Raw genomic sequence first — 17,801 nt, 5'->3', positions numbered from 1 at the left:
AAAAAATGATTAATTATATTTTTATAATATCTATTTTAAATTATCATAATATTATGGTATATTTCTAGGGCACAAGCCATGTAAACCAACCAACTTAATTGGCTGTAATGGTTAATTGTGTGATGCCGAATTTCATGTTTGATCCTTACCATGATATTTTTCCAGCTCATTTGTGGTGCTTGCTAAACTATTAGTATCATTCTTAATTGGTGTCAGGGATTTGAACAAATGGCAAAAAAATGGGGCAAAAGAAGTCCATAAACTTCAACTACTGCCATATGTTTGGGATTAGTAAGATTTTTTAATGTTTGGAAGAAAGTCTCAGTACATTTACATTACATTTATTCATTTAGCTGACACGTTTATCGAGAGCGACTTACAATTGCTATATATGTCAGAGGTCGCACGCCTCTGGAGCAGCTAGGGGTTGTGACTTGCTCAGGGACACATTGGTGTCTCACAGTGGATTCGAACCCAGGTCTCTCACACCAAAGGCATGTGTCTTATCCACTTTAAAAGAACTGATTTCTATTTAATACCTTTTAAAATGCAATTTATTCTCTGATGACAAATATGAATTTTCAGCAGCCATTATTCCAATCCTGAGAATTGTCACATGAGAAATCATTCTAATGCTGATATGCTCATTACTCATTTTCAAAATTGAAAACAGTTGTGCTGCTTAATATTAATTTTTAAAGGCAGCCTATATTGAAAGAAGAACCTGAGCCCTTAAGAAATAATCTAGCAACCACTGAACAGCCGCAAAAACCACTCAGAACACCTGTAATAAAACTCAGAACCACAAATCGTGTGATAGCATCATTTTTGCCAATGTCTTCATTCATTTCAGTTCGTCATGCTGCCTTAGCTCATTTTGAGCTATGAATGGCTATATGTAAATCTGTTTCCCTCGACTCTTCCCGCGATAATTCGGATGGAAATCCGCAGTTAGGTAATGCAAACAGCTGACCATTTGCATACAAAGAAGTTACGTTCATCTCTGACAATTTAATCAAATCAGCCTCGCCGCAGCGTCCATTCACAGGCCCGTTATTCTACTGCCAACCACATGAATTTTAAAAGCTTGTTGTCAAAAAGAATTTGTTTAAAGGCTGAGTGTGCACATGGCTGAGCATTCTTCAGGTGGAGGGCAAATCTGAAACGATTTGAGTCGTTTTTGGCTGAGCCTGCAGGAATCCTTCAGATAAGAGGGACAGATGGACTCACCTCTCCTCTCCCGCTCCATACATTCATCGTCGATCTCTATCTGTCCCCATCTCCCTTTCTGGAGTTGGCAGGAAAGCCGTAAACCCAAGAGAGCACATTACTTCCTTCCTTCCTTCGCCGCCTGTTTGATTGCCTGCCAGATCCATCATTCAGCCCAAAAGCCACCACACCCTTACCTAACTAACACATCACGGAAAGCAAAACAGTGTTTTGGAAAAGTGCCAGGATGTTGCATAATTTAACTTTTTGTTGAATCAGTCAAATATGCATATGCAAACTGCCCCGTCTATTTGTTTTGAGACTGTTGAGTCGGGCCTGGCTATTATCTTAGCGAGTCGTGAGGAAATGGCGCACCTCTAATAGATGACACCAATAATAGGGGCTTTCCTCTTAGATCTGACATCATTTATTTTTAAGTGCACAAATGGCCTGTCTCCAGCTCCACCAAGAGGCTTATTCCTAAAGGACAACAAATCAAAACACAGACTTGGGCGTGTGCAGAATATCTGCATCCAATAGGGAGAGTTAAGTCTCAATTGCATTAGATTTCGCACCTTGGCGTGAAAGAAAGTTTTCATACTTTGAAAATGCACTACAGCAGAGGTTGCACGTTCCTCTCTATTGCACAAACGGTTCCTGTTAACTGTTGCAACAGATTTGAATCCAGGATCTTTACAGTTCTTGTTGTTAAAGAAACAGTTCACACAAAAATGTAAATGGTAATCATTCTCATAGCATAATGATGTGTCTTGCATGAGGAACAGAGCAGACTCAGAGCAGTCACACTGGTTTGGAACAACACTGCTTTAAAATAACAGCTCAATAATGGTGATTCATGCATAGGTCACGTGTTCAGAAGTAGCAACTTACACTCCCATTGAAAAGTTTGTTAAAACGTTTTTGTATGGTATTACTTTTCTAACCAATCAGGATTCTAAAAACATGCCATAAAGTCGAATGAATGAGGGACCAGAGGTACATCTTGAGACAAGAAAAAACATTCTTCTACTTGGGCTAATAATAACTACTTGACGGGATCGTTCAACCAAAAATTTAACTTCTGTCATTAATTTCCACGACGCATGCGTCGTTGTACTCTCTATATTGGTGCGGTGAGGTGAGGTTGGAGAAGAATTGTAGAATAAAGTCATTATTTTTGTTTTTATTTGCGCACAAAAATTATTCTTAAATTACGGTTGAACCACTGATGGTTCTATTTTACATGGTCTATTTTAAAGATGATGTCCTTACTACGTTCCTTACTATGTGCCTTGACCATGGTAGGACCCTTGCTGTCTATGGAGGGTCAGAGAGCTCTCGGATTTAAATTTTTTTTTAAATTGTGTTCCAAATATGAATAATGGTCTTACAGGTTTGAAATTGCATATGTAATGGCAGAATTTCCTTTTTTGGGTGATTTATGCCTTTAAGCTATACCTTTACACTATTAATAACCACACAGCAACTGGATAGCGATCCATTATTGTTCAGTCCCTAACACATAAACACATACCAGAGGAGTCGTGCTTTTATAAATGGCTCACTTGTGCTCTCTTTATCTGTCTAGCTCTCAAGCCTGAGAAAATAAACCAGCCATTTTCCTATTTTCTACATCCTTTACAGTACGGCAAAACCTCAATCAAGAGTACAGCTATTATATGAACTACAAACCTGTTAGGTATAGCGAACAGATGTATTGTACTTTCTGTATGCCTTCAGAAACCAATGTTTTTGGAAAATAAAGAGTTGCAAACTAAGTAAAAACACACTTTAGGCCTATACACTATTGATTTTCAGAAGTTAAAATTACTGGAGTATGTTTCAAAAGAATCTCAGTGTTTCTACTAGTGTTGGGCGATATGGTCATTTTTCAAATCGTCATATCGTCAGCCAGTGAGATCGACGATACACAATCTTTTCGTGCATGGGTGGAGCAAGAGAGAGACTCTTTGTTCTTGTGTTTTAAACCGTGCAGGTGCGTGAGAGAGCCTATGGAATCACCAATTATTGAAAAAATATACTTTAAAACATACTGATAAACTAATGATAAATATAAAAATACTGTATTTAAAACAGCTACGTTCATATATATAGTCGGACACAACTGTCATATCGTGCGTCCTGTGACAATTTGCCGCATCTGTGTGCGGAAGTTATCAGTCTAAATGTTCTGCATAATCAGTCAATGGTGAAAATCAATATTAGATTTCATTTTAAGCCCAACAGTTTAACACTAATATTGGGCATAAACGAACAAGTTAAATATAAAGTATTTAAAACAGGTAAGTTCATATATTTGTAGTAAAGTTGAATTGAACTTATATAGGCCGTTCAGATTACTTGTTAAAGTGCAATGAAACACCTTATATCTGCAGACGATGTACGTTTGTTTGTGGATGGATGGTGACTTAGTAACGGCCAAAACTCTGTATTTTGCATGCATCACATTATAGTGCGGTGTGCATGAAAATAATAACAAGGCTGCAGATCAAACTTATCATCCATAGTGGTTCTCACGTAGTCCTTCTACGTCATCACCACATAGTGTGTGTTATAAGTGATAAGTCTAATAGAAGGTCTATGTGAGAACTACTATGGACGATAAGTTCGCTCTGCCGCCTTGTTAATATTTTGTCTTTACTTTATTTGTAACGCCAAGAAAGAGTTAATCTGTCATGTATGAGAAGAGCGTGTTGTCGTGTAGCAGCCATTAAATGTGTGGGACACCAACTCCTCTTTCATTTCATGGATTTAACGAGTTATCAGAGTCAAGGCGGACAGTTTCAGTGACTACAGGATCTAATCCTCCTGCGCTCGCACGCGCTGTGTATGTGTGTGTGAAATGCGATGCTGAAATGAAATAGCTGGGCAGTTTTATTTTAATAAGCAGCCTAATAAAAATAATAATATTATTTTTATAATTAATACATTAATAGGAAAATGAGCCTAATATCGTCTTGATTATCGACATAAATCTGCTTATGTCGATATCTCTGACTATCGTTGATACACGATACTATCGTCTATCGGCACAACCCTACTTTCTACTTGTGAAATTTCCTAGATATTTCTGAGTGGATTATTTTTATTTATTTTTTTCACAGTGTACACTGCAGTTGAGTTTGGGTCAGGGAAACTGGTCCTATATAAATGCAATGGAGGCTCTTTCTGTAGCCGGAGAGCATTTCCTAAGGAGAGATAATGGGTATCTGTCTGTCCCCATTCACAGTTTATTAATATGCTGTTCTGCACCCTGGAGGAGTGTGCAGTGTGACAGGAATAATCTCAATGGCCCTCTTCATCTCCCTGAAACTGGGACAGCCCAGTGGACACGCAGGATGACACTGCATCTGCCGCCATCACAAGAAGAACCCTGATGGTGTTTCACAACACACACAACCCACCATTCCTGCAAGACTTCCCGTGCACGGCTTCCAGCCACTCATTCAGAAGAGGGATTGAATGATTTCTCAAGTTACCCGATTACAAAATAGCTAAGGGAGGATTTTCATTCTCTAGTAAATTCACAACAACAACAAAAATGCTGATCTTATGAAACAAAACCAACAAACACAATTTACCATGTTTACTTTTAAATCACACATTTCCTGCCAAAATTAGCACAGAAAGTGAAGTGACATTCAGCCAAGTATGGTGACCCATACTCAGAATTCATGCTCTGCATTTAACTCATCCAAAGTGCACACACACACACACACACCCACAGCAGTGAACACACACATACACACACACTGTGAACAGACACCCGGAGCAGTGGGCAGCCATTTATGCTGCAGCGCCTGGGGAGCAGTTGCGGGTTCGATGCCTTGCTCAAGGGCACCTAAGACGTGGTATTGCCAGCCCGAGATTCGAACCCACAACCCTAGGGTTAGGAGACAAACTCTCTAACCAATAGGCCACGACTTCCCACTTCCCACTTCCCACTTTTTATACAGTAAGATAAGATGGCATAGGTCATTAAGAAAGTATATAATGCTAATGCTAAATAAAAGCTTTTCTTCTAAACATATATTACTGTTCAAAAGTTAACAGTTACACGATATTACTGTTTTAACTTATTTTGATCAAATAAATGCAGTCTTTGGGAGCATATTAGACTTCTTTCAAAAACATTAAAAAATCTTTCTGATCCCAACATTTTGAACAGAAGTGTACAGTTTCTGTATCACTGAAGATTTTATTAGCGCTCAGAATTGATCCACATCTGTTTACCAACAAAGCCATAAGAAATTATGCAAAATAGAAAAGGCAGGCTTAAATAAGAAAAATCAGCCAAAAAAAAAAAAACCTGGAATGTTGGTTAACCTGAGAATCACAAACAATAGTTAGAGATAGAAATCTTTGACCACTCCCACAGTATGACTTGAGAAATGATGTGCAAAGTACTGAAATCTCAGTAAACGGATAACCCATCTAGTGTATTGCTGGCAGCCTTGTGTCAGGGTTTCCCAGAGAATGCTCTGGTCTAGCCATATCACACACACAGAGGGCAGGAAGTGGCAAGATGAGGTCAGTATTTAGCACACAGTCAGACTGAGCCACACAGTGAGTGCACACATACAGTGGACATCCGAAAGAGCGCTTTCTTACAACTCGTGTTTCTCTCTCAGATTTGACACAGAATCTGAGGGGGAAAAAACGTGTGTGAAAAAAACAACAACATAAAAATAATTCTGCCATGATTTACTCCCCTTTGTGTCACTTTAAACCTGTATGACATTCTTTCTTAAACAAAAGGTACTGTGGGACAACGGGTCTTCACAGGCCCGCTGTCAGGCGAAACTGGGTTTGCCCAAAAAAAAAAAAAAAAAAGATATATGGCAATACTCGCAGAGATGTAAGGTGTAAAGTGATGTTTATTTACAGTGCTCGAGAGGTGAAACAGTCCCAGTACACCAACGACCAAAAGCTATATACAAAAGTAACAAAGAAAAACTGGAACAATAAACACTATACAAAAGGAAAAAAAAACAAAAAATATGTATAAATATATATATATATATACGCAAACTCCTCCAATGATAGATTGCTCACGGCACCACACTTGCACGCTCGCTCGCCAGGTTAACTGACAGCCAAAAGTTCTTTGGGGCTCCTCTTTATAGTCCAAGCCCCGCCCCTTTTGTTAAAACCATTGCCTAAATTAGTGGGTAAGTATTTCAGGGGAGTATGTACAATTTTCACAACATCACAAATATATACACACCAAAAATAGCAAAATATTTACAGGAACAAACTCCAAACCAAAAATAACAAAAACAAATGTAGACACATAAAAATTAGCATAATATTAATAATAACAAATTACCATTATTCCCCCTAACGAAACAGGACAATGGATGGGCCGACTTCCGGTTGCTTCGCGCCGTCGCAGCCACACACAGCGGTCCTGGCACTATTTATCCAGGCCGCTGGGTGGCGCTCGGGTTCGGTCGATCGATGGCGGAGAAGCAACTCGAAAGACCGGCAACCCAGACGCTGACAAACACAGGTATGTATTAACATAACGTGACGAAACATAAAACATGGAAACAGAAACAAACAACTCAGGTATGTATGCATGTTTTTATGCGCAGCAGGGATTCTGACGGGGATGGAAATGGAGTGGCTATGTTTGCGTGTATGATGACCAGCGTGCTAATGGCGTGCGTGTGCACCCACAACGCCCCAGCAGGGAACGGAGGATGAGGTAAGAGGGGGTGTGTGTGTGTGTGTGTGCTGCGCTAACCAACAGGGACAGGTCACTCTGTCACATCACCTCTCCCCTCTCCAGGCCCGCGAACTGACCGGATTTCGGGACAGGTAGTCGGCTATTTTATTTTGGGGTCCTGGTCGATGTCTGACCTTAAACTGGTAGGGTTGCAGGGAAAGGTACCACCTAGTTACCCGAGAGTTGTGGTCCTTCATGGTGTGGATCCATGTCAGGGCTCGGTGATCCGTTTCTAAGGTAAACTCCCTCCCTAGCAGGTAGTACCTTAGGCTCTCCAAGGCCCACTTGATCGCCAAACATTCCTTCTCCACGGTAGAGTATCGTTTTTCTCTTAGAAGAAGTTTCCTGCTCAGGAATGCTATGGGCCTCTCCTTGTCCATATCACCTTGGGCCAGGACTGCTCCAATTCCAACAGCTGAAGCATCTACCTGGACAACAAACATCTTGGTGAAGTCAGGACTTATAAGGACTGGGTCAGAACACATCTGCCTCTTAAGGGTGTTGAAGGCCCTTTCACATTCCTCAGTCCAAACAACCGGGTTCTTCACGTTCTTACAGAGCAAGTTAGTCAACGGAACAGCAGTGGTAGAAAAGTTGGGGATGAACCGTCGATACCACCCCACCAGTCCTAGGAAGGATCTGACTTCCTTCTTTGTCTTTGGCCTTTGGTCTACGTCGCACTGCTTCTACCTTGTCCACTTGAGGCTTTAGCTCTCCGTTTCCCAGGTGGTACCCAAGGTAGTTGGTCTCGGACTTTGCCCACTCACACTTTGCCACATTTAGTGACAGGCCCGCCTCCTGGATCTTGTTCAGGGTTTCTCTGAGGTGTAGAAGATGGTCCTCCCACGTTGCACTGTAGATAACCACATCATCCAAATATGCAGCCGACCATTCTTCACCGCCTCTGAGGACCTGGTCCATTAGTCGCTGGAATGTTGCAGGTGCTCCATGCAGCCCGAATGGTAGGACGGTAAACTGGTATAGTCCCAGCGGGGTCCGGAACGCCGTGTAGGGTCGGGATGCCTCCTCAAGGGGGACTTGCCAGTAACCTTTACATAAGTCCAAAGTTATAATGTACCTGGCTTGGCCGATACACTCTAGGAGGTCATCGATGTGCGGCATTGGATATGCATCAAACCTCGATTGAGCATTCAGCTTCCAAAAGTCAATGCAGATACGCAAGGTATCATCCTTCTTTGGGACGATAACAATTGGGCTACTCCACTCACTCTTAGAGGGCTCAATAACTCCCAACTCCAGCATCGTCCCAATCTCTGCTTTCAGAGGTGCCACCAGCCTCTCAGGAACACGATACGGTCTCTGTCGTGAAGGGTTCTGATCGAGCAGATGGATCTGATGTTGTACCAAGCTGGTCCACCCAGGCCTCTGGCGGAACAACGAGGGATATCGACCCAGAAGGTGGTGCAGTTCAGCCTGTTTATCTTCTCCGAGATGACGGAGTTCAACCTCTGCTGGCTGTGCTGACTCTCTCACTTTCGGCTCTGGCTGGTCTTCATCCTGATCATCCTCCACCTCACGAATCAGCAGTGATGTTTCGGTCTTCCTGGGTGGTTCTTTCCACTCCTTCAGGAGGTTGATATGATAAGTTTGTACCGTCTTGCCCTTGTCAGAATAACAAATAACAAAACCTTTTGTCCAGGTTGCAGCTCTCGGGATCTAGCGTGCTGGTCGTACCACGTCTTCTGTGTTTTTTGTGCCTGTCGGAGGTTTTCTCGGGCTTTCTCCCTGTAGCTCTCTAGGCGGTCTCTCATCTCAAGGACGTACTGGACAATGCCCTTCTCCGACTGCTTTACGTCTCCTGATGAAGTGGCCTCCCAACTTTTCCGTAGAAGATCCAGCGGCCCTTGAACCTGCCATCCATACAGGAGCTCGAATGGAGAGAAGCCTGTTGATGCCTGTGGTACCTCCCTGTAGGCGAACAGCAAGAATGGTAGCCATTTGTCCCAGTCCCTTCCAGTGTCTGACACAAACTTGCGAAGCATTTTCTTTAGTGTCTGATTAAAACGCTCCACCAACCCGTCGGTCTGTGGATGGTATGGCGTAGTCTTTATGGCAGTGATGCCCAGCTGCCGGTGCAGTAACTTCATCAGCCTCGACGTGAAGTTGGTCCCTTGATCTGTGAGGATCTCCTCAGGTATCACCACTCGGGAGAACAGCTGGACGAGAGCATTGATGACCTTTGGTGTAGTGATGGAACGGAGAGGGAAAGCCTCGGGATACCTTGTCGCATAGTCACTTATGACCAGGATATACTGGTGCCCTGCACTGCTTTTCTCCAGCGGCCCCACAATGTCCATGGCGATGCGCTGAAAGGGGACAGATATCACAGGGAGAGGATGTAATGGTACCCTGTCTCGTTGGCGCACAGCTCTGGTCTTTTGACATATATGGCATGTGGTGCAGTATGTTTGAACATCAGCGTACATGGAGGGCCAAATGAATCGTAAGCTAATGCGTGCATAGGTCTTTTGGAGTGCCATGTGCCCTGCCCATGGAACACTGTGTGCTAAGTGTAACACAAGGGGACGACAACATGTAGGGACAACCAAACGGGTAGACTCGGGGGTTTGCATGTACAATACATCATTAACAATAACATATTTCTCCCAACACAAGTCAGCTTGTTTTCCCTACAACACCTTAGTAGACAAGGGTTTCAAAGACTCGTCAGCTTTTTGCAGTTCTGCAATATTCTCTGGGACCTGCCAGTCATGAACTCCCAGACCCTCTGGCTGAATCTTAGGGTCTGGTGTACCTAGGCCCTTTTCCAGTCGCCGTTGGCGATGTGTTTTCCTGGGGCCCTTGGTCCTGCCTTGCAGCAGGCTATGATGAAAGTCTGGCAATGGCTGCAGACCTGCTTTCACCTGGGCTCGTGTCATTACCGTACAAGCAACATTAACAGCATTAGAGGTATACACACAAGTTTTAACAGAATGCAGTAATTCAGTGAGTACTGGTAAGTCCCTTCCCAAAATCATATCAGCAGGTAGGCCATCTACAATTGCCACATTCAATAGGTAAGTTTGGTCTTGCACACATACATTAACTTCTGTTTGGGGGTACTGCTTGACATCACCATGAACACATTGTACACTGACCAAATTATCAGACAGAACATGTGACAAATGACTCTTTTTTTAACAGTGATATGGAGCTTCCAGTGTCCAACAAAGCATTCATACATTGCCCATTAACAGTCACATGCACATTCTGTGTTTTGCATACATTGTTCACACTGTCCTCTTCCCTTGGGACGTAACAAAAGCCAGTCAGTTTTGCCTTACGCACTGGACACACTGTTGCTTTGTGACCCAATTGTTGACAGTAAAAGCAAATAAGTTTTTTCTCAGGAGCTGCTTTCTGTGCCTGAGTGACAGAGTCAGTGTTAAGTTCCCCAGAATTAATGGGAGGGGTTTTAAAGTTACCTTTCATAGGTTGAGAGCGCTGACTGCCACGGTGAGTATTGAGGTACTGCTGAGCCAGTTTAGCAGCATCCAGTCCAGTTGTCGGCTCATGCTCCTTGACCCAGACTCGAATATCATAGGGTAGAACACGCAGAAACTGTCCCAGGACTATTGTCTCACCAATCTCCTCCGTCGTGTGCAGCTCAGGCCTCACCCAACGTCGGTACAAGTTCCGCCGTCGATTGTACGTTTCCGTCGGTGATTCTCCAGCTGGAGTATTAGTGGCCCGGAACCGTTGGCGGTAAGTCTCTGGCGAAATGTTGAACTTTTCCAACAGCGCCTCCTTCAGGTCCTCGTAAACCTCCGCTCGGTCCTCGTCCATGGCCAGGTAGGCTTACAGCGCTTGCCCAGACAGCAGTGGAACCAGATGATAACTCCATTCATCCTCTGGCCATTTCCAGGTTCTGGCAAGACGCTCGAAACGACGCAAGAAGTTCTCAACGTCCTCCCCCGGCTGGAGGACTGGCAACCTCGGCTCCGTTCGTGGTGTCGGCTGGCGGTAGTTCCCCATGTCGATTGATGAGTCTCGATCTCTCGGACCAGCTGTGCTTCTACGCCGCGCTGGAGTTGGAAGCTCCATCCGTGGACTTTCAGCCTCACTCGACACCTCTGCTGGCCTGACAGCTTGCAAAATCGACTCCCGCAGATTCCGTAGCTCCATTACGTACCGTTGCTCCCTCTGCTCCTGTGCGCTCAGGAAGTCGCGCATCACTGCAAACATCCCACCACTAGATGTTGGAGCAGAAGAAACGGACTCTCGGGGTGATGTGGACTTGGGACGAGCTGATGGGAGATTCTCCTCTTTCTCCTCCTCTCTAGACTCAGCAGTGTGCCAGGCCACATCCGACTCAGTAACAGGTTTGGTCTGGGACCGAAGCCCCACCCTAGGCTTCCTGCCTCTCGATGCAGTTTTGCGAGTAGCCATCCCACTTCTGACACCATATGTGGGACAACGGGTCTTCACAGGCCCGCTGTCAGGCGAAACTGGGTTTGCCCAAAAAAAAAAAAAAAAAAGATATGGCAATACTCGCAGAGATGTAAGGTGTAAAGTGATATTTATTTACAGTGCTCGAGAGGTGAAACAGTCCCAGTACACCAACGACCAAAAGCTATATACAAAAGTAACAAAGAAAAACTTAAACAATAAACACTATACAAAAGGAAAAAAATATATATATATGTATAAATATATATATATATATATACGCAAACTCCTCCAATGATAGATTGCTCACGGCACCACACTTGCACGCTCGCTCGCCAGGTTAACTGACAGCCAAAAGTTCTTTGGGGCTCCTCTTTATAGTCCAAGCCCCGCCCCTTTTGTTAAAACCATTGCCTAAATTAGTGGGTAAGTATTTCAGGGGAGTATGTACAATTTTCACAACATCACAAAAATATATACACACCAAAAATAGCAAAATATTTACTGTAACAAACTCCAAACCAAAAATAACAAAAACAAATGTAGACACATAAAAATTAGCATAATATTAATAATAAAAAATTTCCATTATTCCCCCTAACGAACCAAACAATGGATGAGCCGACTTCCGGTTGCTTCGCGCCGTCGCAGCCACACACAGCAGTCCTGGCACTATTTATCCAGGCCGCTGGGTGGCGCTCGGGTTCGGTCGAACGATGGTGGAGAAGCAACGCGAAAGACCGGCAACCCAGACGCTGACAAACACAGGTATGTATTAACATAACATGACAAACATAAAACATGGAAACAGAAACAAACAACTCAGGTATGTATGCATGTTGTTATGCGCAGCAGGGATTCTGACGGGGATGGAAATGGAGTGGCTATGTTTGCGTGTATGATTACCAGCGTGCTAATGGCGTGCGTGTGCACCCACAACGCCCCAGCAGGGAACGGAGGATGAGGTAAGAGGGGGTGTGTGTGTGTGTGTGTGCTGCGCTAACCAACAGGGACAGGTCACTCTGTCACAGGTACAATATCCTGGCTCAGTTTTCAACAGTTAAAGTGAATGAGAACAAGAGCTGTCAAGGACACATACATGATATACATATCATAAAAGTGGTTCCCAGGACTTATATTTAAAGTTTTCTGATGCCTGAAACAACAGTTTTTTTGTGACAAACAGAACAGTCATTCATTGCTATACTTCACTTCCAGTGATCTGTTAAAATTTCTGTCTGATTTATGAATTTTGTTTTTCGGCGAAGCTTCGTAAAATAGATCATCTGATTTAAACTCATTCATTTCATTCTTCAAAAATGTAAAAACTTTTTGTTACACAAAATAAAGTCATTCATACAGGTTTAAAATGTCATGACATTTTTGTTTGTTTGTTTGTTTTTAAGTTGAACTGCCCCTTTAAGAAGACAAACTTCAGAATGCACTTCCTATTAAGTCATCAAACCCGATGAGACTCAGTGAGATGTCTTGCAAAAACTCTCAGGATCTCTAATATAAACGTGCATGCATTCTGCCAGGACCCTTGCGCTTACTAAAGATTAGGAGGAAAACAATGCCCAAGACACCACCCTCTCCACTGATCCAATGGCTTATCCTCTCTGTCATCTGTGCTTCTGAGTAAAGGACTTCAGAATTATTACTTCAAAAAGTCAATAAACAGATGAAAGATTTCTAATCATAGAAACTGGATCAGAAGTTCATCATAAAATGTTTATTTTGCTAAATACATTTCAAAATTATTATTAAAGAAACAGTTCACCCAAAAATGCAAATTTTGCTAAATTCACTCACCCTCAGGTCATCCAAGATATAGATGAGTATATTTCTTCATCATTACAGATTTGGATATATTTTGCATTACATCACTTGCTCCCCAATGCATCCTCTGCTGCAGTGAATGGGTGCCGTCCAGAGTCCAAAATCACCACAATAATTCACAAGTAATCCACACAACTCCAGTCCATCAATTAACATGTGAAGTGAAAAGCTAAATTTCTCCAAATCTGTAATGATGAGGAAACAAACTGATGGTGAGTAAATCTTTAACAAATTTTCCTTTTTGAGCAAACTATTCCTTTAAGACTCTGTGACCGGATTATTACACAACACAAATCTTTGCAATCAGTGCAATCAAAACACAACGCACGTGTATTCATGTCTATTTTGCCTTGCTTGACAGTGCATGTTAAATGGACATATGATTGGAAATGATAATGACGCACACACAGTATAAATACCAAAAATGGTCATGTTCATACTACTTCTACAGAATAATCTCTCTGGAATTAACACAACATGTCTATTTTGTCTGGCTTTGATTTTTAAAAGCCCTCAGAAATACACTTTGTTGAAATTGTCAGAAAGTAGCCTACTCAAAATATTACCTAATGCCTGTGCTAATTACAATGCAAAACCCCACACAGATATTGCAGATGCTGTAATGCCATCTCTCTACTCACTTAGATGGTTGGATCATTGCAAAAGTTAAGCTGCAGGAGAAATGCAGGGCGTCATCTTGCCAAAGGTGCAGGTCTTTTTCATAACCTCATTGCTTGCAGGGAGAAGTAATAACAGGTCTAAACAGGACGAGTCAATAGAGAAACCCAAGCAGAGTGAGACTAGACCGATGACATCAAATATACACCAGCTGAATGGTTAAGAATGCAGATTTTAAAAAAAAAATTTACAAAATATATTTTTCCTGATTTGGAGCGAATCGAGAACTGCAGGATTTCAGATGGGATTTTTACATCTGCATGTCCAAGCACTGCATGCTACATTTTATGTTTACATAGTTAACTGATTGAGTTTTGGTTCTTTGCACTGTCGCCTTTGGCTTACTCAACTGAGGCTTAAAAGACAAATATATTAATTATCTGACTGTACTGACACTATCGAATGAGAAAACAAAAACTTAAACTTAACTGAGCTGGATAATGTCAGATCTGCCTTTGTAAAGCTGCTTAAAGTCACTTCATAATTTAACACAAATTCAACCCTGCGATAATGTGATTGAACTGAATTGAATCAACCCCGAATTTGAACAGACCTGAGTAATGACACTACTGTCTTCAGTAAAGCTACTTCACAGCTAAATTTCTGTTTCTGTAAATGTCAAACTGATTAATTCTGCTACACTAGTTATTTTTTTCTCTTTATAAAGCTGCTGCTATAAAGCACTATATAAATAAATGTGATTTGATTTGACTTGTGTCAACATTAAAGCATCTTTTAATGAACAATTCATTCTCCATGGTTCAACAATAACCAACAAATACCCCTTATGTACAATAAAATATGAGAAGCATTGCATCAGCTAACTAAACGTTCCTTGTAACACCTTTAAAATTTTAATATAGAGAATCTAAGACATTCAATTCCTTAATTTATTTGACATGTGACCATTCATTCAAGGGACATATCCAGAAGAGACTAGAACTAGTGCAGTGTGTGATTAGATTTTTAATCCAGTATTCTCTAGGCATGCTAGCACTGCAGTGGCGGGCAAACTACGACCGAGTGGAAGCAAAACTCCGATTTATAAAGCAGAAAGCGGGCAGATTAGCACGGCAACTTTCACCTAAGTGCAGACAATGGATAGCGCACTTGACTGGACATCTGAGCGACATAATTCCTGTGTTTGTGCCCACATCCACAAATGCTCCCTATTTGCCAGCTCGCTCGCGTGCCCCCTCCCCTTCACACACAAACACAGACCACCCTTTAAAAACATGTAGCGACAAAGCGCTGATCAATATGTTTACTTTCTGCGCCCACAGCGCGTGACGCGAACACACTGGACTCCCATTGTTTTCCCATCCGTTATTGTTGCAATGTTTATAATGTATCCAGCCTGGGATGATTAATAGTGCTACAACGTATCCAGACAGAAAGAATATACATAGCTACAGTGTATCTAGTTTGGAACTATTAATAGTTACAATTTATCCAGTCAGAAAAATCATTCATACTGTTACAATACAAACAGTCAGATACTCACTCTTAACATTACAATGCATCCAGTTAGATAGCATTGACATAGCTTACGAGCCTGGAATCCATAACAGTTGCAATTTATCCAGTCAGAAAACACATTTTTACTAGTAAGAAATTATTCACATTGCTACAATATATCTTATCTGAGACCATTATATTATTAGGATATATCCAGTAAAACGATTAATATTGCAACAATATGTCCCCTTCAGAACCATTCAAATGCTACAATATAACCCCTCAGAAATTATTCATATTGCTAGAATGTATCCATTAGAATACATCAAAACAATATGTCCAGTCAGAAAACAAGAACATAGCTACAGCGTATCCAGTCTGGAACAATTAATAGTTACAATTTATGCAGCCAAAAAAATAAACAGTCAGAATTTATTTCGGAAACAATTTAAATTGCTAAAGTGTTCCAGTTTGAGAAAATGAGCATTATTAGAATTTATCCAATAAAAACGATTAAAATGTAAACAATGTATCCAGCCAGAAATATTTATATTGCTACAATATATTCAGTCTGTGAACACTGATATTGCTAGGTGTCCAGAAATTATTGATATAGCTAGAAAAAAAATATCCCGTCAGAAATAAATATTGATACAATATTCAGTCTAGAACCATTCAATATTGAGTGCAAAATTTACCCTCCAACACTGTAATCAGTTAAAAAAAAATCAAAAATGTCAGTCATCCATCAATTATAATTTAACAATGTATCCAGTCTGGGACACTAACGCTGACTCGATGTGTCAAGTGAAGTATCTTTCATAAGGTCTCATTGTATCAAGTCAGAAATCAAGCCTGCGTTCTGGCGCACAATCTGCCTGACTTCCACTAAAAGCTATGCGTGTCTCTCTTCCTCTCCCCTCCCTTCTTTTCTCGGCAGACCCCCCACCCCCTCATTTTCCCTCCTTGCCTCCCAGCTAGTTCGGCAAATGTTCGCGTTGCTTCAAACATTATTGGATGCGCTCCCAGGACACCCTTGCGCGGTGCGTAAACGTTACATAAATCTGCGCCTGAGTCTCGGATGTGCCACAAAAGGCTTCGCTTTCTTTGGCTAGACGAACCACTAACGTGACAAAACCTTAGTTACACAAGGGATAGATATCAGACAAACTGTGGCGATAAACAGAAGTTTGCGCTTTTGATATATTCAGAGAAGCAGCGATGTAACTCACCTTGACAGTACTGTCCCGCGCCACGGAACCTGATGTTCCAGATAAAAGTGCGATTTTTTTTTCACTTCCCCGGCCCCTGTCTCCACACCCCAGGAACCGAGAGTGTGTTCGGGGTGGGGGGCCTGGGTGATAGGAATGATCTCGGACAGACAGCCAATTTGGAGTGTGGCAAAGCAAATAATGCGCTTACTGGTATCCAAAATGCATGTCTCGGGAAGTCTTAAAGGTGTGCGCTAGCTTTCCGAAAAGCCTATATTCCTGCCTTCTCCGCGACACGGGGAATCAGTATCCCACGATTTGTTGGTTGTATCCGGGCTCGTCGCTCGCCTCCTAATCCGCCATGTTGTACCCCTGCGCCTGGAATGGGAAGCAGCGGATTCCCAGGCCAGGCCCCTCCTCTCCTCTTCCCACGCAAACACGCCGCGCGACATCTGGCGGAAGGCTTGCTTCCAGGGAAGAGGAATTATAGTAGGCGCTTAGGTAGAATGCGCCACCCTGCGGTCGGTTGCGGTATTTCGTGTTGCAGAGCAGTCTGATAGGAGTTCTACCGAAGCATGAATGTAGATTTACTGCAGGGATTTCCTCCAGGTCTTCTTCAGTGTTCGGGGATTTGGCGTGAATTTTGAACAGCTGATAAATTATGCCAAGTCAATGTCTTTTTCAGTTAAAATAATTTTATGTCATTTATCCCATAAAATGTAGTGGATCATTCTTGAAAATGAGAAACTCATCTTAATCAAGTCTAAGATGTTTTGTTGGTTTAGCAGGTTTAATTTGCTTTCCCAACCTAAATATAATACAGTTCTATCATAATTACAATAATTTGCTTTAATTTTTTAATTCTATAAAATGAACAATGCCATTTGTTAACTAAATGAGTTAACATGAACTTAAAAAAACGTTTATTTTCAACATATACTAATACAATATTAAAATCAAAAGTTGTCTGTTAACATTATTTAATGGACCTAAGCTGTCATAAACAATAAACAATTTTTATGTTTTATATATATATATATATATATATATATATATTCGCTTATTGTTAATTTTAGGGTGGGAAACTTTTAATTAAAAACAATGAGGACATTCAGCATTAAAAAAAAAATAGCCAGACTCCAAACTATTTTTATATTGCATTAAGATTTTATGAATAAGGGATATTCTCATTCTTTTATTTCTATTATATTCTGGCATACTATTTTTTTTCCTTTACAATACCT

General features: G+C 41.7%; 1 protein-coding gene across 2 annotated transcripts in view; it reads right to left on the bottom strand.

The window, feature by feature from the left end:
• The window catches only part of LOC132130800 (receptor-type tyrosine-protein phosphatase alpha-like), a 30,260-nt gene extending 13,254 nt beyond the window's left edge, over positions 1 to 17,006 (bottom strand). For both annotated transcript variants that reach the window (XM_059542614.1, XM_059542615.1), the window contains exon 1: positions 16,579 to 17,006. The gene's annotated coding sequence lies outside the window, so the exon portion shown is untranslated. The remainder of the gene's footprint in view (positions 1 to 16,578) is intronic.
• Between the last annotated feature and the right edge of the window lie 795 nt (positions 17,007 to 17,801).

This window comes from Carassius carassius, chromosome 47 (assembly GCF_963082965.1).
Source record: "Carassius carassius chromosome 47, fCarCar2.1, whole genome shotgun sequence".
NCBI lineage: Eukaryota > Metazoa > Chordata > Actinopteri > Cypriniformes > Cyprinidae > Carassius > Carassius carassius.
The sequence above is the reverse complement of the archived record's forward strand: the minus strand, read 5'-3'. Positions and strand labels throughout refer to the sequence as shown.